This window comes from Oryzias latipes, chromosome 20, assembly GCF_002234675.1.
Source record: "Oryzias latipes chromosome 20, ASM223467v1".
Classification (NCBI taxonomy): Eukaryota; Metazoa; Chordata; class Actinopteri; order Beloniformes; family Adrianichthyidae; genus Oryzias; species Oryzias latipes.
The window spans coordinates 16,253,236-16,279,361 of NC_019878.2; the positions used below are offsets into that span (position 1 = coordinate 16,253,236).

General features: G+C 37.7%; 1 protein-coding gene across 1 annotated transcript in view; it reads right to left on the minus strand.

Moving 5' to 3' along the window:
* The window catches only part of kcnb2 (potassium voltage-gated channel subfamily B member 2), an 84,583-nt gene that overhangs the window by 6,489 nt on the left and 51,968 nt on the right, over positions 1-26,126 (minus strand). The gene's annotated exons all lie outside the window — the stretch shown is intronic.

Below are 26,126 nucleotides of genomic sequence, written 5' to 3' on the forward strand. Positions count from 1 at the left end.
TAAGACTTGGTTTACATAAAGATACATTACCAAGCCAAATAAATAACTTTCACAAATATATTAACAAATATATTGTTCATTTGTACCCAAAAATATTATAAATTAGCAAGGTTTTCCAACGCCACTAGTGAGTTCTATCTTTAAAAAAAGCAGAAACAGACTAATAAAAGAATGGGTCAATAGGGGAAAATCATCGTACTGAACTTATTCTGAAAGTAAATGAGCATCAAATCCAGATCTGAGAAAAAAGGGATTCTGGCTCCACCCATTGGCAGCAGTCTGAATCTTCATCAGCCTGTTAAGTATACATTTGAATTTTAGTTCCTAAAGAAAGCGGCTAATCATAAATTGTTTTGAGCTATTGTTAGTACTTTTTGAATAAAACAACCGCTTTCTGTGCCCTGGATACTACAAGGAGAACATCTGGTGTGATCTCATGAGGTCAACACAGCATGAGATTGTGCTTTAGCTGCAGCTCTTTATCTTGACCAGGATTTGTTGACCATGATTGATTAAATCTGGCCTTAGATGTCATAACTGAGGTTTAATATTTTCAAAATGTATGTGTGAGCAATGAAAGTTTAGGGGAGGATTTTGTTTGAATACCGGATAATGTTATGAGATGAGCGCAATGTTTATTCTGGAGCTCTGCTTTACACCAGACTCTTTGCCGTGTAGCACAGATTACAAGTCCTTGCTTGGCAGCTCAACTTAGCTGAACTTTGTGTCCTTATTCGCATAGGTGAAAAATATCTGTCATTCACCTAATACTACAAGGGAGGACATTAGTTGAAACCACAACACAAAATAGATTTTTTTGGACAGCCGTTTGTGACTCGAGTAATATAAAATCTATTGAAATGCAATCATGGCAGAATGAGCAGTCTCACTCAAGACATAAAAAGCAAAGCATCCTAAATAACAATCGAAGCCCCACAGAACACGCTGATGAGCTTACATAATTATACTCTCAGGGGTCTGAAGGAAGCTTACTCTGTATCTTCTGAGAGTTCATCAATTTAGCATCCATCCCTCATGAATACATATCAAAAGGATTCTGCAGTGTCTGCAGGGCTAAGTCATTTCAAGTTTCTCTATTGGACTGGGGAAAATGCTAACATGCTTGGGAATATCAGGGCAAATTCCTAAATCTCAGTAATTTTGCATGAACGTCTGAAGAAAAAAATAGGTTTAAAATAACTTTAAAAATTATTTTTTCATTAATTGACAAAATACCGGGGTGAAAGTCAGTCAGAGAGCAAAAAGGAAAAGTAATGTCATGGCTCAGCAGAGAAAGTGTCATGGCTAAATAAGTGCTGCTGCTGATTAGGTTAAACCTATTAGAAGTTAAGTGAGGTGACCTGGGTGGCCTTGGCCCATGAGCTCAAAGACTGCCGAGTCACAGTGAGGACACAGATCACCTTCTTACCCCTGAACTTTTTGGCAAGCTCATTACAAGCACACATCCTGTTGTCAAGCCACACAGGCAGATCGCCTTTGTAAAACAAGAGAAGAGTATAAATTGTCATGACATAGTGCATCTGATCAGTTTGAAAGGCAAAGTGGAGTAGATTCAACATAGCTAATTGCTCATTTTTTCATAAAAAAAACTACAAATGCAGGCTCAAATGCATACTTTATTGTGATATGTGTCCTTCAGAAGTTAGCAAGTCCTAATTTTGAGTTCCTGTCATTAACTGGCACTTGAAAAAGTATGTTCAATTAAGGAAAAGGCGGATGAGCCTGAACAAACACACTTGACCTTCCCTTTTCACTCCCTCAAACCCAAGCAACTCTTGCTCGCTGCATCCACAGGTGCAGTTTGGAGCACAGTGCTGAGGAGTCCTGAGGTGGCTGGCATTAACCTATGCTGTAATTGAGTGGGAGTTGTTAAGAGGATCAATTACTCAGTCTCCTTTCCCCCTGATTTGCATCTTTGTGGCATTAAGTATAGCATCAAATGCTGTCCGTTGTGGATTAAGAAAGCAGAAGGAGGCCTGGAAAAGCCAGTCGACCTGGATGTGACCTGGAGGACGAACGCTGCCGGATGGAGGGAGTGAAAGACGATTTTTAATATTTCCTGTCTTGATTTCAAGTATTTTCTTGCCAGGCATCACTGAGTAGAAATGAGTCATATATTTAAAGGTTCTTTGAAAAACTCTCAATCTGGAAAAAAAAAAGAGAATTGGTTTATTTTTTCAGTAAATAAACTGTTATCCATTTCCTTGTACAGACAAAGGTCAACATCTTTGAGAAAAATGTCACAGAGAGGTCATGGTACTGGGAGTCATTACAGCTGATAAGCTTAGACAGGATGGAAATGTCCTCAGATCATTAGCCAATGGACTAAATGCTAATTGCTCGTGTTTGTTTTGGGTGCTGATCCTTCTCTGCACTGACTCAGACTCAGCAGACACTGTGTGCACTGCATTGAAAAGCTGTGTCACTTTGAGATTTAACATCCAAAGGGAGCCAGATGGACAAGCAAAGACAATTTTTGGTGGCCACGTGGCATTTTACGCAATGTTCTGATGACATCCCTTGATAATCTTCCTTTTGTGAAATGTCAGAGCCGTCAGAGACATAAGCAGCGGCCCAAACCACCGTGTTTGAGCTTTAAACAGTATTTTTGGGCAAACATTTTAGGATGTATGATGGAAGTGAATCTGGTTCCCACATTTATCGGTCACATTTCAATCCCTAAAATAGCATTAGAGAGCAAAAAGTGTTGATGTGAAAGAAGAAACATGAGATTTAAGGAGTTAACAAGTGAGCCCCTTGAGCCTCCTTAGACTTCAGACAGCTGTCATCTCAATCACCAATCTTGAAATTGTGAGAATCCCCTTCTCTTCAAAGAAGCAGCCAATAGAAGCACTTACTCCTGTCTGAATGTTCTGTCATTAGTGACAGGCACCTTTCTCCTCACATCACCTCCTCAACTCCCTTTTATACCTTAAAGAAGAGAAGACAGTAAAAAAAAAACCCCACTTGTGCCGCTTGAGTGACCTGTTTGCCAGCTCTGGGTATGCTATTGATTGTCTGCACATCACATTATAGACACTGAACCAAGCCCAGTGGAGCCCTATTGATATGCTTACTCTGAGCCCTTACAGGGGATGATCCACCATCCCACCACCCAGCCTGCACTTAGGTCATCAATTCGTGCTGCACAAATTGAGCTATTCCTCAGGTATGATAATTTCCTGCAGCAGAATCAATCCAGGTGATTATGGCTATGCTAATGAGGATTGATTCCTGCACTTGTGTGATGTTTCATTTTGTTGGGCCATATCTTTTCCAGTCTGATGATCACAAAAATGCACGGCTGTCGGGTTGCAACTTAATGCACGAAAATGACAAGAAATTTTCTATTTTCCGTCAGATTACAGGTTAAATAGTAAGGAGAAGAAAGTTATGAGGTGCAAATGGCAAAGTAAAGCTTAAAAAATGTGTAAAATTTTAGTATAAATGCCTTTATAATCGTTAATCTTTCCTATTAAGAAAATTTCTTCGCATATTGTAAACAAGATTTATGAGGCATGAATTGTAGGACTATAAATTGAATGTTTCTTTGAGAGACTCAACATTAATCAACAACAGAGAAATGCAGAAGCTTTTACCTTCATGCTCCGCGGTCACAAATGTGAAGATCAAGGCCGTTTACTTTGATTGAATTCCAATGAAGTCCATTTGGACAAAAATAAATAAAAAAGGGAAATGCAAAGTATAATTTGTTGGATTTCAACTGCTTCATTCAGCAGATTTAGAAAGGTATGAAGTAATGCCAGAGCCACAGGGGTGAGCCTCAATTTGAAATACATTGGTCTGTAAAAATTAATAGTCTAAAAGTACTGCAGAAGATACAAAAACAACTCAGTCTAAAAAAATGTCATACGCAGCCATGACATCCCAAGCAAAAATTACATAAAAGGCACCACTTTAGCATCTATCCATCTGTCAAACAATCTAAACTCACTCGAGGAAGTTGAATTTATTCATTGAAATGTCTCATGTAGCAATGACAGCCTCATCTAAGGATATTACACAGAATCGACATTCCCTGTCACTAACAATGTAACGTGTCATCGCTCCTCAAGGCTTTGTTATATGCTTATCTCTCTTTTTCCAGAGTGTTTTGATGACATAATTACATTCTGGATCAGTTTAAACAATAATATTTGTAATCAGGGCGAAAGAGGGTATGGTGTTGTTTGTGGCTTTTCAACACTGAAACATTTATACAGAAGATACGAAGATATGGCCAAAAACATGGAGTGACCTGACAACAAATGAGGGACTCTAATCAAAAAGCATTTTTTTGTCCATCTACGCTAACCTGATGAAAACTGTGTTTTTGGTGTTTTTAATATGTTCTTTTGGCCTTTTTCTCATGATGGAGGAAATATATCAAGAATATTAAGCACAAAATTACATTTCTGAGTATTTATTTATCCAAATTGTGAAGTGTCAGGTTCAGGTGAAAAACAGTGGTTGGAATCAGCTTGTATTAATTACAATCGAGCTATAAACCACAAGCTCCCAAGATCCATGTATGTCTTCGCTTTCTTCATCTGAGCTTGCATCTGGTTCAAAACTACACAGCTGCATAGCTGCCAAATTGCTCGCCATTTTTGTTGTTTGTGTTGAAAGGGACTGTAAGTGTTAAAAGGTGGGTGATGGTAAACGGGACGAGTTTATTTTCGCGCCAGCAATTCTACTTACACCTCAGAGGGGAATTTTCTAATGAACGTCTGCCGCTCTGTAGAAATTAGATCCTAAAAAATGACAAAGTTTTTTTTTTTTAAATTTTGGCTAAAAACGGCATAATCATAGTAAAAGACCACTGGGAACGCTTTTAAAATAGTTTAAAGGATGACTGGAGTGGGACTTTAAATGCTGTTACAGCAGAGTTATGGCCACATGATTTTATCCTACAAAATGACCAAGAAATTACTAAAACAAAGAAATATATGTTTAAAAAATACATGACATTAAAAAACATATACATATAAATGTTAAATAATCTAAAACATAAATAACATATTAACATAAATAACAATAATAAATAAAAAAATAATGTTTACATTTAGTGCCAGCTGGTTACCTATGTGTCAAACTTTCAGTCTAGTTTTAATATAGTAAAGATCAGCCCTTAAAAAGAACATGTCTAACATGGAGGAATTTAATGTAGATAATATAGATTTGGGGATAATATTGAGATTCCAGACTTTATGCAACATTTGTATTAAAAAATTGAAGCAATCTCAAATTTCCTAACTGTAACTAAGTAGTTCATTGATAGTTTTCTTTGAAATTTTGAATTTTCTTGGAGACATCCCTGAGTACACACAGTAATGCAGCCTTTTATCCGTGTTATCAGATTTCCAAAGTCAGAAAAGTCCTGAAAGCTAATGGTCAACTGCTTGTCAACAGGACAGCTTCAGTCTGTTTAAAAAAAGATGTGCTGCAGTGGAGCTATTTTTGTCAGGTACTCAACACTTTTGTGAATTATTGGATTGAATTAAAAGGGGTTTCGGTGGGCCACCCATTGCAGGGAAAGAAAGTCGGACAGAATTCCTCAAAGACATTAAAGAACAAAAAAAAAATATCGATTAGCTTGAGACCAGTTCTTTAAGCTTTTTCACCTCTGGGATACTTTACACCAACTCTATGAACTTATTGCACTTTAGATGTGGCTCGCTCTCAATGTCCTTACCTTGTAATTTGTCCACTGCTTTGTCCCTCTTGGCTACTTTGCAGCCAATTATGGCTCATGACTTTCACTCCACAAAATTAAGGAGGAAATAAGTTAAGGTAGTTGGATGGACAGACTATGCGGACAAACCTGGTACTGTCGGAAGTGGATGTACCAACCTTGGAGCAAATGAAAAGCTTCTGTGTTACCTGTAATACTGTTCGAAATACTGTAAAATTAGAGCAGAATTCATTCCTGAAATGAAGCTAATTTCTAACAAGTTTAGCACCTCTAGCTGTAAACAAAAAAAGAAAGAAAAAAATCCACCTCCAGTGGAAAAAAGTCAATGAAATTAATTCTACTGCTGTAAAATATTTAAGAACTTGCCACAGGCAAAAGAGCTGAATGTCTCCTGGTTTTTATGTTCCTGTTATCTGCTGCACAGTTACTGATTTGTCAATGTCTTAGCAAGGCAAAACATCTTTCTGGTGATACCCTACATGCATGTCTAAACATCTATTCACATTAGAAAGCAATTGAAACTTTGTCCTTTCAGTACTAGGTGTTCAAGTGAAGTCTGTGTGTTTTTGTGTGAGGAAAAGCCTTCAGCCCTCATACTGCGACAACATTATTAACCTACATGAGCCTCTCACATTACCCCTGAGAGAACAGAACAGAAGGCAGACCTGAGACCCAGCCACTGCCCTCCACAGCATCCACAGATGCACAGATACAAACAGCACACAGGCATCAGCCTCAATAAAATGAGGTGATTGATTGTGTGCTTGCAGCGGTAGATTCTGCTGGGAATCTGACTTTACCATTTCCACTGCAATAAAAAAAGAAAAGAAAAATGTAACATGCTTGTTGGAAGCAGAGTTTGCTCCTTCTTGTTCTGGTCAATCCTGCAAAGACAATAAAAAGAATATGCAAAGTCAGTGATAGAGAAAATCAAGGTATTGTTATTCTATTGAATACGTTTCATCTGCCTCCCTGCAGTGCTGTGAGCTCTTCTGTGTGACAGGAAAAACAAGGGGAGCAGTCAGCTCAGCTAAGTATAATTACCCTAAGTGTGCGCGCCCCTGAGTAGTGATCACTGCTTTAATCAGACAGGCCAGCATGCCATAATCAACACTTGTCCAAGTTGCACAAACTGCAGGAACGGAAGAGGAAACACACAACACTTAATATTCATGTTTCACAGAGTGCTACAAATATCTTGCAGGGGGGGGGGGGGGGGTTCCAGAACGTAAGCAGATAGGGAAGAGAGGAAAATCTGTTACAAGCTCCCCTCTCCACTTCCCCCACCACCACCCCACCCCGAGTCTCCTGATAACATCATTCACCCAAGCTTTGAGGCGAAGGGAGGATTGGATGGTGAAGATGTATTAGTATCTTTCCGTATGGTGCTTTCCAGAAATTTCCTCGCACTGAGAGTCACATCTACTGGGTGCTTTTCTTCACAGATAAGATCAGGAAAACCTCGCAGGAGAAAGTCTTCCTTCCACCTGCACATGCACAACACGCCAACACGTACTGTGCAAGTGTTTCAAATATGCCTACTATTAGAAATATGAATTTCTCCAAAGCTCAAATGTAAAAACACAGTTGTGAAATCTAATTGTTATCCTTACGTCAGTTTGTGCTCTGAATCAAACAATGTTACCATGGAGATCTTCTCCTGCATTACTATAGCAGGTCAAGTGAAAGACAGATTTGTGAGACTTGGGGGTTTAATTGATCTCAAGCAGCCCTTTGAGCTGCAGAATACTGGGGGAAAAAATGGCTAAGCTCTAAAAATTGGTGTCATGAATTCAACAAAGTAATTTGGGATTTTGCTAGTCTTGGTTTCTCCCTTAGACTAGTAGAACACTCACAGAATAATACTTGTGTTTGTCTTCGTTTCTTTAAAAAAACTGACTGTAGTTTTGCACTGCAAATCATACAGTTGTCAGCAAATCCTAGCGTTCACACCGAATGCTACTATGTTCAAACCGCCCTCGGTAATGCACAATCAAATGATCACTTGTAAAAGTCAATGTAAACCTGCAATCCGGACTAGCTACGCAAGTTTTTATGGCTGTTTCGGAGTTCTACATACAAAGCGTGCAGCCACTAAACGCATGTTACAAGTTAAACCAGGTTGAACTTTTACTAATCTGGGACTGAGATGTGGTAGTGATGTATGGATAGCGTCCTATTCAATTCACGCACATGCCAACCTTTTGAAAACTGATTCCATGACACCAAGTTTTTCATATACTAGAATAGAGCAGTAAAAGAAAAAGCCTGGAGGAAAATTCTTGGGATCTGCACAGCTTTAACATTTGCACCCAGCCTCTTGCAACTGTAGGTGGCGGACATGTGCTAGTAAACAGTAGAAAAAGAAAGGGAAGAAGAAGAAACCCCTCCCCACTTGTCCAGTGTGAACAATGAAGGCTAAATTTGCATTCAAGACTGCATTTAGGGTGTTCTTGTACGCATTTCAAAGGCCTTGTGTTTACTTAGCTTCGGGGGCGTCCAATGTCAATGTTGAATGAATGTACAGAACAAGATCCTGCAGTGATATGAGCGTGGGTGGGGTGCAGCAGACTGGCAGCAACGCATTTCTGATGTCCCACCAGGATTTGACCGTCGCGTTGCAGCAAGGTGTGGCATGTTTTGCTGCGGGAGTTCTTTTTTTTTTTCTTTTACCTTTATTTAACCAGAATAAAAAGTCATTGAGATTAAAATTCTCTTTTGGAAGAGTGTCCTGCCAAGAGGCAGCCGCACAACAATAACACACATTTCTCATTTACACTCACACTCAATCAACATGAAAACAGACTGTCTTAAATAAAGTATTTGCAGTTTGATAGCTTTGTCTTACGTTCATTTTAAAGTAATTTGAAAGAGTCCAGAGAAACCAATTCTTTCAATTGAAACTCTTTCTGGAGTATGTTTGAACTTTGGCGATAAAGACATGTCTCATCAACCAATCATGAAGGGTTATTGATCTCATAAGTCCAGACATGGAAATGTGCTTAGCAATGCTTTTGGAAATGCTTTTTGTACCTGATTTCTCAACATTATTCATGTCTTCCATGCACTGTATACAGATATACAGTCAATGTGTCCATGTAACGATGAGGCAACAAACTTTAGACAGTAGCTCCACCCACACACGTCTGGAGCGTAAAGTTTATAAAACTACTTTTGAACAGTTGTCGAAATGGGAATTTGATGCGTCAAAAGAGAGGCCTCCAACGCAAATTTGTTGCGCGAATTGTGTTGGGTGTAAACAGCATAATGAAGAATGAACTCTACAGTTGCTCTGTTTCCTTTTTCTTCCTCAGAGCAGAACTGTGGTCTTCAGACGTGCACATTATGTGCTACTATTGTATCTCTCATAAAATTCCTTTCAGCTTGTGCTAGAACTCACTGCATCATGTCTGTAACAATGCCCTATCTACTCATTTTAATCATTGGAAGCTCAAATCACTGAGACATGCTCACTTTTTGCTTCCCCTGAATTCTTTCCAACTACCCTTTCCGTCTTTTCTCTGGGAGACGACTGACAATATGGTTTTCTTTCTAATGATATTCGCCCTGATGATGTTTGCATAAATATATTCATGAATAAAGCTGACATGGGAGAAAAACAAGACAAGCTCCAGAGCAGCTGTGCGAGACAGAAAATAAATAAATTCACCAAGAACAAACAGCAAGACCAAGTAAGGCAAAGAATGCAAGAAGCCTAAGAAAAATAATAAGACTTTAATAAAAAATAATATAAATCTGTCATATTTTTCAACCCCCAAAGCTTCTGGTCTTGCACCAAGAAAACTGTTAGAATTTGGGAGGCTTTTTTTTGACTCTTCAGCCCAATTATCACACAACACCTTGACACTGAGGGGATGGTGTCAATAACATATTGACACTAGTCTCTGTAACCATAGAAACTTTAGATGATCTCCCTGCCTCTCATGTCTGAAACACAGCTGTCATCCATCTTAGGAAAATCAAGATTTCTTTTATTTTTGTCTTGGAGTTGATAACACACGGAAACCTGCACGTTCACTCACAAGATGCACACCTTTGAGTGATTTCAGCAATTATCTTAGCTGGGGCAACCCCTTTGGCAAAGCAACGCATGCTGCTCTCCTCCTCGCAAAGTGCCATGATGTTTACTTTAGTAATGACTCATGCTGGATCATGCTCAGTGATTGTCAGCAACAAAAGAACAGTCAACACCACAATAGAAGAGTGACATTCAAAAAGAAAAAAAAGAAAAAGTGATATGAATGACTGAGCAATGGAGTTCAATGGTGCTTTGAGGCAAGCAGGGAACGCTGATAAGGGAGCTGTAATAACAGACAGTTTCACAGCCTTTTGTTCCCCTGCAAATGAGAGTAATGATCACAAGGCATGGGAGCGGCACCGGCCCACTGTTTCCATGGCGTTAGTGTGCCAGTGTATCTGTGTGTGTGCGTCAGAGTGGGTGGCAGCGTAGTGGATGGTGGGATTTACTGATAGGTTGTCTGTCCTTGAAAAGGTCAGATTTTGACGCCCCCAACCCTTCATGGGAGATTTCCTTTAATTAATCCAAATGAGGGCAATTTACTAACTCACGCACACACAAACGGACACACAGAGGACTGCAAGCCTCTGGAAAAGGGGATAATGAATGTGCACAAAAAGGAGAGCAAAGATTAAAAGTTCTAAAACACACAGCAAACCGTAGAAAATAATGAATTTAAAGCAATGGTGGCTAATAGTTACTTTAACTTAGATAAAAATAAGGTTTAAATGTTAAAATAAAATCAGTTGACTCTACATTATAACAGTAACCACAAATTCGACATGAATCAAATTGTTGCCCTATTTGGAATGGTCTGGCCTCCAATCACCATCATCATCTGCCATCTAGGCCCTGGGTTTGATTCATGTATGGTTTGACTTCATCCCAAGCCAGCAAGATGTCATCGTCCCAGAGCCTATCCTCCAAATAATATGGAATTATTCATGCACACTTTTCCGTAACAAAAATACATTTTCACTCCCATTCCTAATAACTTAACTTATTGAAATTGACCAAAATTCAAAAACTTTGCTGAAACCTGATCTTTGCTGTTATATGTTTATTAGCTTGCTTGCATCTAAAATAACAGGCTGCACATCAAATTTTATACACAACCTTTTCTTTGATGCAAAAGGAAAAAGTTTGGATCACCAAAATTAAATTATAGGAAAAAAATAAATGCTTAGAAGTTTATTTTACAAGCTAATTTAAAAGTAGGCTGCAGACAAATAACATGGAATGGTCCGTTTCTAAAAGTCCCTCTTAAGTAAGCATTTGATAAGATTCATAGAAACAGAATATTTGAAAATATGATTTGACAATGGTGTTTTAAGCCAAAAACAAAAATACTGTGTCTCTTTCAAGGACATAGTTTCTGCAGAGCGGCAGTTGTTCAGTAAAAATTCCCCTCTGATTTGTGGTTGTGACTGTTGGCGCGGAGTAAACCGACACCCAATTCCCATCAGTAATCGATTTTCACACTCTCTCCAGCCAGTTTACAACCCTCACACCCCCAACTTAACATTACCAGTGCACCAAAAATGGTGAGCAATTTGAGATATCCAGCCTTTCAGTTTTAAGCCAGATGTCAGCTCAGAAAAGGAAAACAAAGACGTACATGGATCTACTCGTCTACAAGTGGATTCACAACGATTTGAATAAAACATTACTCAGAAATGCAGTTTTATGCTTAATTTTCTTTCTATATTACCTCCATCATGAGTAAAATGCCACAAGAACATACTAAAAACACCAAAAACACAATCTTTACCGGCATGCAGCAGAGATGAACTTCTTAGCTTTACACATGTTAATGTGTAAAAGCCAACTTTTAGTTTTCATTTAAACTTAAATGAAAACACAATAAAGGGTTGGTCAAGATTTTCTAAAATGCGTGTTTGGGATTTCTTCAACAGTAATGGTTTGTGTATTTATATCTCTCATCTTCTATAGATGCACGTCTCTGTCCATCACTTCTTGGCACACATTACGTGATTTGAGTGAGTGTGATGGACTGTCCGGCTTAAGATGCAGTCAAACGGGGTAATCAGTGCAGGTACGTTTGAGCCGGTATGGCATTATCAAATCTCTACGATAACCCTAAAACAGTGTCATCAGTCAAGTGGTGGAGAGGAGCTTAATAAAATTCAGGTGTGTTGCAGACAGTTTGCTTGTTACCCCTATGTGAGGGAAACAGATGCTAACCACTCACAGCCTCTTTTCATCTGTACTAAACATAGACTTTAAATCCTATTACAATTATCCAGAATCATTATCACAATGAGGGGAATGAAGGCTGGAGATCTACACCTCCCACTGCGTTGGTATGCCAGGAGGCAGAAGGAAAAAGGACTCTGTGGTTTAGCACCAAGAACACAATGATGACACCCTCTGAGCATCTACCCCTTTTTAATTATATTTGAGTTTTTTTTTTGCACCACTTTGGTTTAGTAAGTACACTGCTGCAATTATTGAAGACCACGGTGTGGGATGATGGTAGAAGATGAGAGATTTACAGAGATTGAAAATACACGAGAAAAGACAGCAAGAGAGCTATTACACAGCCAAATATTCCGTGATATTATTATTAAAAGCCTCTGGCAATGATTTGCTTGCAGATGCACAGATTTAAAATACTACTTGTGAGGACATGAAGGAACTTAGATGGGAGATGCTAAAGTGATGTGAAGCCCGATGAAAGGGCAATGCAACAAATCCTGAGCAGCATGAACTTTGACCTCCCAGTGGATATACATAGTGGCATAAATATTTATAACAAAAGTTTGAGCACCTCTAACATGCTCAGTAGAACTTTTGTAAAAAACACAATGGAACATTTTTTCAGGGTCGTGTAGTCAAGTGTTAATGCTCAGAATTGCCTTCATGTTTATTTATTTGGCGTTTACTTGCATACTTTATTAATAGCATAGGTCACACAATAATATTTGTTGGACTGCTTTTAGCTTTAATGCCAGCGTGCTTTTACTGTAACACCGCTATAATAAGTCTGTAATGTCACAGCATTTAATTATGTAGAGGAATACTGAGGATGGGAGAGTCATACTTTTGTGCTGAGTCTTTTCCAGCACACTTCAAAGGTTCTCAATGGCGTTCATGTCTGAAAACGTTGTCATGCTTCCTGGACCACTTGTGCAAAATTTGAGCCCATTGAATTCTGTGATTCTTGTCTTGGAATATGCAGTAATATTTCCATATTTCACAACAATATCAGTTACTTGAAACTGTTGCAATGGAGCTGAATATTAAATTATTTATTGTCTCTGCGATAAAAATACTTTTGCGTGGTTGGAAAAACAAAACTTTGAAAAAAAACATAAATTTTTCATTTTCATGATTCTGACTAAATAAAAAGCAAAAGAATGATTTGCAATGATTTTAAACAATTTCCTTAATCTTAGGAGTGTTATCAGCCTCTTTCAAAGACTTGTTTCAAGTGGTAAATCTTCCCAGGAAGTCACAACAAATCCAAAGTTCATCAACATTATTACAAAAGTACTTAAATATGGATCTATTGCATAAAAAATAAAACATGGGAGTGGGGCTTACGTTTGCACCATTCCAGTTGATTAAACTGCAAAACATGTAGTAAAACATCAGTTGGTATCCAAAGTGGAAATGTATGTGCAGACTTTATTTCCAGCATTCAAGTACAAAGCTGATGATCTGAGCTTATTGTTGCAAAAAACTTAATCTGTGCAGGTTTTGGGTCATTCCAGAATTGGAGGACATTTAGTTTTCAAAATTCCTGAAAAGTTAACCTTCATTTTTCTGATTTGCAGCACCATATTCATCAATTATTGGTAATACAGGTTCAAAGGCTTCATTAGCTCAGGTTACAGATGAATTGCATTTTTTTTAAACATTTTACATTTGTCTACAAAACTTGGAGCAACCCTGTTACCATTTATTGCAGCATGAACTATTATATGTACTAGTATTAGCTTTCTCTCAGGAGTACAAGCTAGATGCTGTTACAAATGACCAAGAGGACAAAGTTATGTAAATCAGTTTTAATAATAATAATAACTGTCTTATTCTAATTATGTGCATCACAGCGAGATATTCAAGCGAGGCAAAACTTGTTAACATATGACAAATAGAAGAGATAAAAGGAGATTGCCTTTGCTCTACATATTCTTTTTGAAAACTTATGATGTCAACTTCAGCGTGTCATGCGATTGTCTGTTACATTCTTCTTCTACCATGCTAAAAATGGTAGCAGGCAACTTGGTACGGTAACAGAGTTGTGAGCATGTTGTGGGACACACATTCCATTGATAACAATTATTTGTAGTATTTTGTTTCTTAAAACAAAATGTCCCCACAGTTACAATAGACACAGATGAAAAAAAATAATGCCAAAAAATACATTTTAAATTTAATTTGACCTGTTTTATACAGGATTTGGACATCAGGGGGAGGTGGAACAATGGAACACCAGCATTTTTAGGGACCTACTTGGCATTTTAAAAACTATTTTCAAGCATTCATTTCTCTTAGTTCCTGTAGATTTGGTCTTAAGGCAAGTACATTTACTCAGAAATGACAAGTTTTAGTATTTAGTAGGTGTATTATTTGAAACATGATGGGTGGGACATTAAATATCCTCCAGTTCAGGAGTGACATTATCTGTTCATTAAAATGACTTTGGCAGGTACCATTTCTTTGATCCAAAGTGCACCTTTATTTAACCACAAAATGACACAAGTAAAAGATATAATACCTTATATAGTATTTACTATGAATATTTCCCACTGTGTAGGGTTATAAAAAAGTGTGTGATTTGGATTGAAGCTTAATTTAAAAGTATATATAAGCTTATAAAGTCTTTTGTATCAAATTTACTGCAAAGACGCTGACAAAAAACAATAAATAAATGGAGAAAAACAAACAAAAATATGGGTTTAAGTTTAAAAAAAACTTTTTTCAGATCCTTTTAGTTTCATATGTTGCTTTTTGCAGGAAAACCTTTTGGAATACTTATTAAACGAAATAGGGAGAGATTTAAGACTCTCAGAGGTGTGGGATGCCATTACCTGCATGTCTGTAAATGCGCTCCCAGGAAGTGTCTATTAATCACAGTAATTATAAACTGAAGAGTAATAAAACCAACAGTGTCACCTTGCAGGGACCTGTTACATTTTTAAAGCCTAATAATCTCTATGTGTCACTGAAGAAAACACAATAAAACTGACTAATGTGGAACCAAATGTAAATTATGTCTTGATTAAGAAGAAACCGGGGGCATTTTGTCATCATCTGTATGAAGATTGTGAATCAGGAAACATCCCTGGAGATGTAACCTTCCCTTTTGAATTAACAGCATGTCCATATTTAGTTAAGGGGTAAAATTTTTCAAGAGAGCACAGATTTTGCTTAAGATTCACAATTCTTTTTGGTACATTTTTGAAACAAAAAAAGTAAATATGCAAAAGGTATAAATTCCCTGCACTCAATTGGAAGTAGATTGCCTGCCATGAAGCCACATTTTGGAGTTATTTTGAAAGGCAGAATCTATGAACTCTCCTTGATCAGTCTGTGAACTTGTTGCATGTATAATTTATGATTTATTAGTGGCTTTAGCTCTCTGACTGCTTGGAAAGTATTTCCATTTTCAGACTTATACTAACTGGCCTCCTTTTTGAGTATTTATTTTTCATTCATTGACCTCAAACTCTGTAGAGCAGAGCAAGAAAACATGTAGACAACATTTCACTGCCAAACTGCTTAAGATGCCAAAACTGAAAGAACCCAAAGACAAAATAATTGCCTGTTTCTCTAAAAGTGTCAGTGATTCTTCTCAGTTTTTCCCTTTATATTGCTTCGGCTGTGTAGCAGTAGGTAAACACTCTATTATGGCTTTGCCTCTAAACAGCAGGGGGGCTCCCCCTCTTTATAATTTACACAAAGATAGAGAAATGCAAGTCCCCTTGATCACGTCCTGGTACTGATGCGCATCAAACGAACACCTTGGAAAACAAACAAAGCCCCCTTTTCCTCTATGAGGAAATGTAAAAACGTTGAATTTGTTCCAACATTATAGGAGTAAACTACAGCCTCTAGCTTGTATGTTTTAAAGCCTTTAAATGCGCAGAATGCATCAACTTAATAATAAAAAAGAAAGAACTCAACCTTTAAAAAGAAATTGCCAACGGATGAACGGAAAGTTCCAAGATATTCCCCTCTTTTGCCCTCCATTGCAATATTTTTAGATTCTAACATAACATTTTTGCTATCTAAGCAAGAAAATGTATTTTTTTGAGCATGCTTTCATGTTTTATTCACCCATAAATGACAGTTAGATTCGGCAATAAATCATGCAGCTCTTAGTGACTGTCTTCTTCCCAGTCAGCGCTAATGTAGAGCTTCTAAAGCCTCTGACATTCTCTGCTGGCAATTACTAATTGTATGACATTAGGTTTGAAAAATGACCGGTATTCAACTATACCACTAAGGGATACCATACTTTCAGAAAACTCCACAAGGACGGTTTAAACATTGATTTTGTTTAATGGACATCAGTGGGGTTTTTGTCGCCTTCTATTGGAAGTAGGAAAAAAAAGCAGAATTGAAATTGTTAGTAAAACCTTTGTGGAGGCTTTGCTGTTTAGCCTCTTTATTGAATATTTGTTCTTATGATATTATTCTCATTAAATAAGGTGAAGAAAAAGATGCAAGATTAGAAATATGACATTTTTGCATTGGTTTATATTTAGAATTAAAAGGTTAATAATTTTGGAAATGTGTTAAAAGTCACTAGATGTCCCGGAAATATGCATATGATAATGTCACTCTAGTCTAAAAAATACGGCTCAAACCTTGTTATATAAACATGTCTCACTTACATATTCTGTTGTATTCTAAAAATAAAATAAAAAATGAATGATTTTCAGAATGTAAATATGATATACCGTATTGTGTTCATGTCGCACGTGTGTGTGTGTGTGCATACGTGCGGTTTAAGGTCTGTGGGGCATCTGAACGTTGATGTCAACGCCGCCATTGGTGCTTCCTCCTTGACAAACAGCAACAGTGGAGCTACCAGTGTTTGTGGCTAAATTAGGCTTGGGACAGTGGTCCACACTCTGATGTCACTGGTGGTCTATGAACAGTTGCTGCATGAACAACAGAGGATTTAACCTTGACACACACATAACACCGCATACCATCATGGCTTTCCTATTCAAACATGTAATTCTCTGTCTGCTAACCAACAGAAATACAGACAAGAAAGGTCGACATTTTCTCTGAACGTGTTTGTGGTCAGAACAAAGAGAAAAAGGAGGAACTTTTGAAACCTTGTTTGGCCCATTTGTAGTTTAGTTGGGATTTAACACCAAAAAAACCAAACCAAAAATATAAAATCCTTTTAAAAACATGTTTTTGTAATTCTGACTTTCCACAACGCTTGTGCTTGACAGCTACATTAAGGTCATGATGGTTTTCATGAAAATGTAACTCTGGTTTAAGCGACCCTGTGGAGTTGCTGACCTCTATAGCAGCAGGAAACTGCTCCTGTATGACTGCGTTGTGTTTGCTCTGTGCAAGCAAAGTGCCAAAAAAATGAAAAGGGGAAACAAAAGTTTCACTTTGAAGATTTTCTCAAAAAGGTCACATAACTTGTGGTTCACTTTCACTTTTACATGTAGTGTGATTGATTTAGAGCTACAGATAATATTTTAGAAGACAGACTCTTGTGAACGGACCTACCTAAAACTATTGTCTTTTTATTGTCAATAATTATTTAAAAAAATTTGCCAAAAAATTGGGTTAGTTGTTACCAAAAAAGAGCAGGTAAGATACACAGCTTGCAAAGTATTCCAAAATAAATGCTTCTGTCAGATATGCTGGAGAAAGTGAATTATCCTAAAATGTTATGTAAAGAAAAGTGAAAAATTAGCTTAAGAGCTTTTTCTAAAATTTATTTCTACTAAGAAATAGGAACAGAAAAAAGTGTTGTGTAAGAAGTAAAATTATAATAATAATAAAAAAAATGTAGAAAGTACTTTAGGTTAATATACTGCAACATTTGGCCACCATTCAAGAAAAAATGAACTTTCATATCAGGTTTGTGACCTAGCTTGTACATCTATAACAATTATTTAGCACTGCACCCTCTTGATTTAAACACACACAGACATAGAGTTAACAGAAAATATGCACCACTTCTAGCTTGGCACTGATTGCTGAAACATAAATTCTGGGCTGCAGAATTATGCAACACAAACAGAATCCTTAACCTCAGGAGATTTATGTCACAATATTTTACAATTTTAGTAGCTTTGGAAAAGAAACTTAGATAATGCATGCATGCCATCAAAATGTGATGCGCAAATAATCTTTTGTTCTTACCATCTAACCCCTTTCATACACAAAAAATGTGTTAAAATCACATTTTCATTTAGAAAAATGTCTGTAGATTGATGTGTTATGCATGTACATTTACTGCAAATATATGGACACTCACTGTATAAGACTATAGTCTTAATAATATTCTTGCACTTTCCAATATTGCCATTTATTTATTGACACAAAAGAAGGAAAAAAAGTTTGGCATAAAGACTAAGTATATACGTCACTATACTATTGATATGAGCTTTCTTTCTTAGCAACAATGAAAATGCTATTTTTCACAAATTTGTCCTTTATTTGAGTGCATTTGTACATGAAAGTACTATATTTACTGTAATAATACAAAGTGCAAAAGCAGTGATGGTAAATGGCGTATACCTATATAGCGCTTATTATTCCATGCACACACACATTACAACACTGATGGCGGCTCCGCTGCCAAACACTGGCGCAAACTGTCAACCATCAAGAGCAATGTGGTCTTGACCAAGGACACTTTGAAACATGGGTGGGCACAGCGGGAACTGAACCTGCAATCTTCCGATCAGAGGTTGACCGCTCTGTAGATCTAGAACTAGGAGTCTTGCAACACCTGCTTCATCTGATTTGCTACACAATGCAATTTCTTCATGAAAGAAAAATATAAGTAAAACATAAAGTTAGGTAAATAAAGAACGATAAGGAAGGATTCTATGTAGTCAATTTGATCATTTAGCTCCTTCCAGACAGTGGCTCCACAACAATGCAATGTTCAAATATTATAAGTCATACTTAACAATAAAGATAATTTATTACAAGGGCTTACTTAAAAGAAGGCCTTTTCTTTTCAAAGGCCTGCTACTGCAAACAGCTTTTATTAATGGACATTCTGACCTTTAATTGAGCAACTATGAAAGTCCCCCAGTAACAAAACCCTTTAGCCACTGCACCATTTATGACCACACACTCTGATTTATTGTCTTGACTGTCAACCCCAGTTGGTGTGTTATCCTCCTCAGACGCAATGCCTGAAGGCATAATGTTAATGAGCTTAATGCCGGTATGCTTTGGGTGTCACGTTATTTGTATACCACTTCAATGTGAACTTTTGTCCACTTCTTGACTGACACCAGTCATTTTTTCTTCTTCTAATCATTTAAACCCAGGTCTAACAAAGTATCTTGGATCCATTAGGGCTAACAGACTTGATGGCTGACTGGATGAAGACTCTGCATTGTTTGATTTGGTTTTCTCTGATGTCACAACTCCAGAAAAAAAAAAAAAGTTGTCACAGCCATCTGTAGGAGGATTAGGAGCAATAATGCAAGCCAAACAAAATCCTTGTTGCCACTGTTAAGTTTGAAATCAGAAACAAGGTCAGTGCTGATGACAGTTAACTGCACCTCCCATGTGGAGGATGCAGTGTCGCAGCACTGCTGGATAACCAAGTGCATTTTTCTTATGAGTGTGATGATGTGTAAGGCCATGCTGGGAAATGAGGCAAGTGCAGAGAACATGGTGGATGTGCATGTCTCCGGGGTTAAAGGAGTTGTGGCATTTTAGGCGCTTACTTTAATGTCTATATAAAGCACTGCATGTGTCAAATGTAAGCATGGACATGCATGAGACATGCAAACTGCACCATTTCCACTCATGTGAAAGGGTTATTTTCTTTTTTTTATGCAGGGATCTTTCTATTAACTCCTGCGAACCCTTAAAAATCGGATTGTCAGCAGCAAATAACCAATTAAAGCTGAATGCATTTCACAAATTGGCCAAACTTTTCTTTAAAAATCAATCTTTGTTAATAATTCATTTGGAAGAAACAGATGCTGCTTTCTTGCTTAGTTTCCCCAAGTGCATCATTACTTTGGACACACAAACATGCAGTGGCAATACCTCTGTCAAGAGATATTACTCTCTCTAACTTTATCTATATGTAGAGCTGCTTGCTCGAAGTCGGCGCCATTGAGCAGTATGGTTATTTATGGTAGAATAAATGTTCAAAGACTTTAATGGTTCCCAAAAGTTGGCTGTCTGGTGTTAGGGTTTAAAGGTGGGCCGCCAAATGTTTGTTTTTTCTAAAATATTCAATGTCAAAGACATGTATAGCAAGATATAAAAATTTCAAAAACAGGAAATGATATTTGAAGCATTTGAGATAAATCCTGATAGAAAATTAGCGGAAAAAGTATAAAATACCAAGAAATTGAATGAAATGTATTTAAGAAAACAACATAACGGATAGAAAAAGCTGACATTTATGGCTATGGATGAAATGGGTAAGAATATCCACCACCTTTCTGACTACAGCGTGACACACAGACACGTGTTAGAACCAACGTCGCTTTTAAATATTCATTTTCCCTCTAAATTCTTACAAACATGTTTTACAATAAGCATCCTTTTTGCTTAAAACTACTGATAAGCCATCTGTAAAGGAGGAACTGGATGCACATAAACAAGCCTGTGTGTGTATCTTGGCTGGAAGGAGTGGGAGTCACACATTGCTACACAGTCCTGCAGATGGGAGCTGGTGTGGGAGGACCACGGAATCTCCCCCAGAGTCGCATCTAAGCCATATTTGGAGCTTCTGAGTATCGTTGTCAGTCAAGCCAAGATTTGAGTACAGTGTGTATGCAACGAACATTCGATAAAAAGCCTTTCCAGATCTCTTCCAGTGTTTGTGTTACTCTACTTGGCGTGCTCAAAGGTTGGCACACACATTCAGCTGTGCCAGAATTTGTTGTTTTTCATAAGTGCAGGTTCAACTAAAATTAAAAACAACTTTTTTTCCAGGATAGTCAAAAATTGCTGCAGCTTTCAGTCTGAGGTGATCACCCCTTGTGGCACAGAAAATACAGCAAAGTCTGGTCTAACAAGCCAAAACAGTCCCTCTGAGACACGTGGCCATCCTTAGCTGTAAATAGGAGGCTAGTCCAAGCATGCTGGACCTTTTGAAACAACCACTGTCCTCCCAGCTGCTATAAAAGCCTCAGGCATCCCATGACCTGCCTTATGATCCCTGACAAGAAACCAGCTTGGTTTCTTTATCATCTGTGCACACGCATCCAAACACATACTCAGTTATCTGTATCTCACAGTTTTTCTCTATAAAGGATGAGTGTGCTTCCACATTCATGTGTTTGTGTGTGAGCGTAAAATAGGGATGGGGGTGTATACTGCAGCACCTCCTGCTTGTTCCTCTCTTCACTGATCTGCAGCGTTGGTGGGGCCGCCTACACCCTTCTTCACCATCAGATGCATCCCAACTCTGAAGTGGTAGTTCCTGCAAGTAGGTTCATTGCCTAAGCCAACAATATGCCACCATAAGGTTTCACAATGGATGTTTAGAGACTTGGTAGTACCTGTCATCAGGGAAACAGCTCCATTTTTAGATAATTGCACATTCACTAGCCATTGGTGCTTCTACAGTCAGGTACCATCACCTACGCAGGCTGGGCCTAAAGTCTGCTGTTATTCTCATGTGGCAGCATGGAAAAAAAAAACCATCCAAGGATGGTGAGCAGCTAAGTTAAAACACTACACTCACTGAAAAAAGTAAGTTTAAGACACACCCAGATGCACTACAAGGCCAGGGAACCTCCTCTTAACTCCCCTCAAAGATCAATGAAAGAAAAAAACAAATGGTGATGGATAATACAACCTCTTCTCTCTCCCATCCGCTACTCCACCCGCGCTTTTCTTTGAAGAGGCCGACAACAAGAAGAGGCTCCATTGTGCGCTTCCCTCTTCCGCCACACCTCTCACTGTGTGTGGATAAAAAAAGCTCTCTGTGATGGGGAGATTGCCGCCTTTCATTTGTCTAGCCCACTGCACTGCTTACTGTGAAGCTGTAATTACTGTCAAGAACAAAATTTGATGGTGCTAATAAGGCTGCAAGCTGTTGTGCTAGCAAGTGCAACACGACAACACGCAGAGCAGAGGGACCAGATGCAGCCGCTGCTGGTTGATAGATAAGTAAGTGGGATGCAGAGCTGCAATTTAAGGGAAGTAGTGGTTTTAAACCACAAAGGCATTAGGGGGGTAGGGACGGAAGCTAATGGTTGGCCACTTTGGACTTCTTATTTGCATTTCCGCCTCTCCCTTCAAGGGTCGCTGCAGCGGTTCATCCACCTCCATCTGCTATTCATCCACCAGTTTGAAATGGACTCCATATTGAGAATACCAACTGGAGCTGCTAATGCTGCACATTAATCATTGGCACTTTAAAGTTTCAAAGAGGGGTTAATTTGCTCTCTTAACTAATATAATACTATAGAATTTTCCACTGAACTGATAACCTTTACGTTCACTGAGTTTGCTTGTGGTGCTCATGGTCTTTTTCATGAGACTCCAACTTAAAACAAAAAACTGGGTTTAGGGTTCAGCCTAACCTACTGGACTGGTTTATCTTAAACTGACAAAGTTGCAGTAGAATTTTGGAGAACCAAAGATTTTTAGGCTCTCCTTCAAGCTTTAGCTGGCAGGTGTTTGTATTGCTGTAGAATTTTGTGAACAAACCATTGAGATAAAATTATATTGAAATAGTAAAAATGCTATTATAGTATTTTGTGACTCAAAATAGTTGAGACTGTGATGAAACAAAGACTTAATGAGAAGATCTGTGTTTTGGATCCAAACCAGTGGTTCCTAATTGCCTTTGTGCTATAGAGGGATGCAAAAACACTTTCTGTGTTATTCGGTTCAGACCACAAATTTTGGATAATGGTTCTTTTTGGGTTTGAAATATGTGTATCATAGAGCAACTGAAAAAAAAATCATAGAAATCCAGTTTTTTAAATTAGATAATAAGCAAGAAACAAATAAGGAAAATCTTTAGTTGGGTCATACTAAGCCTGGTGTAATATAATCAAATAATAAATAAATCCTTCTTAAACTTTACACAAGGCACATTTTACACTTTAAACAATACACTTTCCCCATGTTTCAGTTCAATGGTATGACATATGGTTCGGTTTTAAATCAAGAATTGTGGCATCCCTAATATTTTCTCAAATGGGTATTTTAAAAAGCAGAGGTAAATTATCATTTATCACATCAAAATGAGTCCTAAAAAAATGTACAGGAAAAAGACAGTTTGAAACAGAAAATTTACAGATTATCATGATTAAATAAAATAAAAATTATTAATTTCTGAAGGTTTGTTCGGATTTATGAAAACTCATTAAAGGCAAAATTCCAGGGTTTGTCAAAGAATTTCCATCTTAGTCCAAGACCTGTAAGAAAAGTACAAGACAATTCTATTCAGACTAAAATTATCTTGCAAACCAAGGACTTAAAAGTTTTTTCCAAATTCTATCTTGACCCATTGTGTATTTATCTTTAAAACATAATTGTATATTTTATGAGTGGCTGGATGGCTCAGTTGGCTTTGTGTAGGACTGTTGCATGACAAATCAGGGTTCTATTCCCAGGTGGTGCAATCAAGGGCAATACCCTTCACTTTACTGCCTAACTGTAACCACAAGGTGGCCCAAGTCTGGGTGCCTCTGTGCCGGTCCCCAGCCTGAAGGAATTACAGGGTTTTGTCAAGAACGGCATCCGGTGTAAAAAACTCTCTGCCAAACCACCTGAGCGAACTAATAAAAGCCGATTTGCTGTGGCGACCGCTGAAGGGATACAGTATGCAATGCTGAAAGGTGAACAACAACAACAACATAGTTTCTTCTCAGGGGCCTAACGTTGTTTTGTTCTAAGAAACTGAGTAAATCTCCCTTTTGCTGTCAGATGTGAAGGAGAAAATCTGTGAGTTTTCCAAAATATGACATGCTTCAGAATAAGATAATGAATTAAACAGAAAGAATGTAAACTACATATCTATTTTGTGCGGCCTGCTACCAAGAGATCAAAAATCCAGTGCCGGTCCCATGGCCCAGGTTTCGGGGACCACTGAACTAAACAAGGATACATTCACATTCATGCTGATGTAATTTTGCACAGTCTGGTGCATAAATCATAATTCAGTTTTTTATAATGGGCAAAATCAATCACATCCATTTGCAGCTGGGAGAAAAATTGCATGATGAATGCATCTCTCTTAGGAACCATGAGTGTTTTCTACTTAGGACACACTTTTCCTAAACACTCTTTTGTTCACCAAGAAAAAAGATTTTCCATCAGAAAATCCAGTGTCAGACTTAAGCTGTCTTACAGAAGCACATTATCAAGGATAGTATTACAGCAGTATTTTGAGGGAGACTAATCCATATACAGTAAGCTCACAGCAGATATATGCCTTTCGGAATTCCATTTTTTACACCTGTCACATTTTCATTGCTTATGAAAGAAGAACTAAAATATTTTTCTGTAGACTGAGGCATTAGGTAAGATCCAGTGTGCCAGACTGAGAAACAGTAGCAGTGTTGAGGAGTTTTCTAACGTAAATATGAACAAATGTGAACCAAACTTACTGTTTATGACTCAGAAACTGTACTTGCAAGTCCCAATATGGTAAACGACGCTGAAGTTGAAGAACTTGTCATTGTTGTCAAGGAAAAGGTTGTGCCCACTGAATGATGTGATTGTGTGAACTATGTTCTTCCTTCTGTCCAATCCTCCCTATCTGATGTCCCTGTCAGCACTGTGCACCGGAGATAAAGTTAGCCTTTTATCAGACATCGGACAGCATGCCAGTGCCTATTAAAGCTTTGCTCCATACTTCTGGATTACAAATTGAGCCATGGGTTACAATCAAACCTCCATTAAAACAAAAAGTGCAAATTGTCAAATTATACCTGCAATTGGAATCTATTTGGGGACAGAAGTTTCTTCTTTCAGCATCTTTTGCTCCTTCTCCTGGGTTGTTCATTATAACAAAAAGAAATTCCGTTTAATCTTATTGATTAAAGGGTGAGATATTATCTGCTCAGATGGGAAATGTAATGTCTACAGCGTGTGTATTCTCATTAATTATGTTTCAAATGGTATCTTCTGGTAAAACAGAAAAATGAGCAGATCAAGGACTCCTTTCTTCCTATAAATATATGAAAAGTATTCATTGCCGTAAAAGTTAAATATACATCTTTTAGGACTGTGATTCCTTTGTGTGAAAATAGTACATTTACCTTAATAGTAAAAATCCAATTTTTGCTTGGTAAAATTGGTTTAGAGAACTACATTTACGTAAATTATTAGTGGCTAAGGTGCATAAAAACACAACTATTAGTGGCTTAAAATTACTTAAAAAGATATAATATAGTGACTTACTGTAAGTAGAAGCAGAGGCAAAGCCAGATTAAAGATTAAGGTTCTGGTTATCTTAATTGACTAGCAGGTTTCAGGGAGTTTGTTCAGGGAGAAAGTCTGAGCCAAAACCCCTCAGAATAAAAACTTATTCCAGTTTATCCATGAGGTTCAAATGATTTGTTGTTTTGCAAAAGCTCAACCCTGTCCTTTGGGCCAAAGCCAATTAGTGCAGAAGGATTTTGAAGTCTGCTGATGGCGCCAAGGTCTGACAGCTGAGTGGTGTACTGTTGTAATGAAGATTATTTCCTTTTCCAAACCAAAAACTAGCACATCGGTTTTGACTTTGTATTACTGAACACATGTTTGTTTGGATAAAATAAGTGCCTCATTCATAAAAATCCAAAGGATTCCATTGTGAATGAGTTACTTTTTTTTTTTTTTTTACTATCTTAAGCATGACCGCATGTTAAATGTTATAAAGTGGAAGGAAGTGACTAATGTTGCAGATATTTTTAAGTAATTCTGCCACAAGAAGCAGAATTTTGAAAACATTTGAAAGACAAACGGCTTCTCAGTAAAATTAACCCCATACATGGAAAAAACAGGCCCCCACCTGCAGAGAAGGTTTTAGAGTAAAAGCTTAAATAAATAGAAGAGTAAGCATGGACAGGATCACCTGGATTATATGTTCTGATTTTAGGTGAATAAAATTAAAAAGTATAGATTTGATTTGGAACTTTCTGCATAACTGAACCAAGAAAAGAAGCTATCGTACTTTAACAGTCCCACAACTTAAAGTTATTATTATTT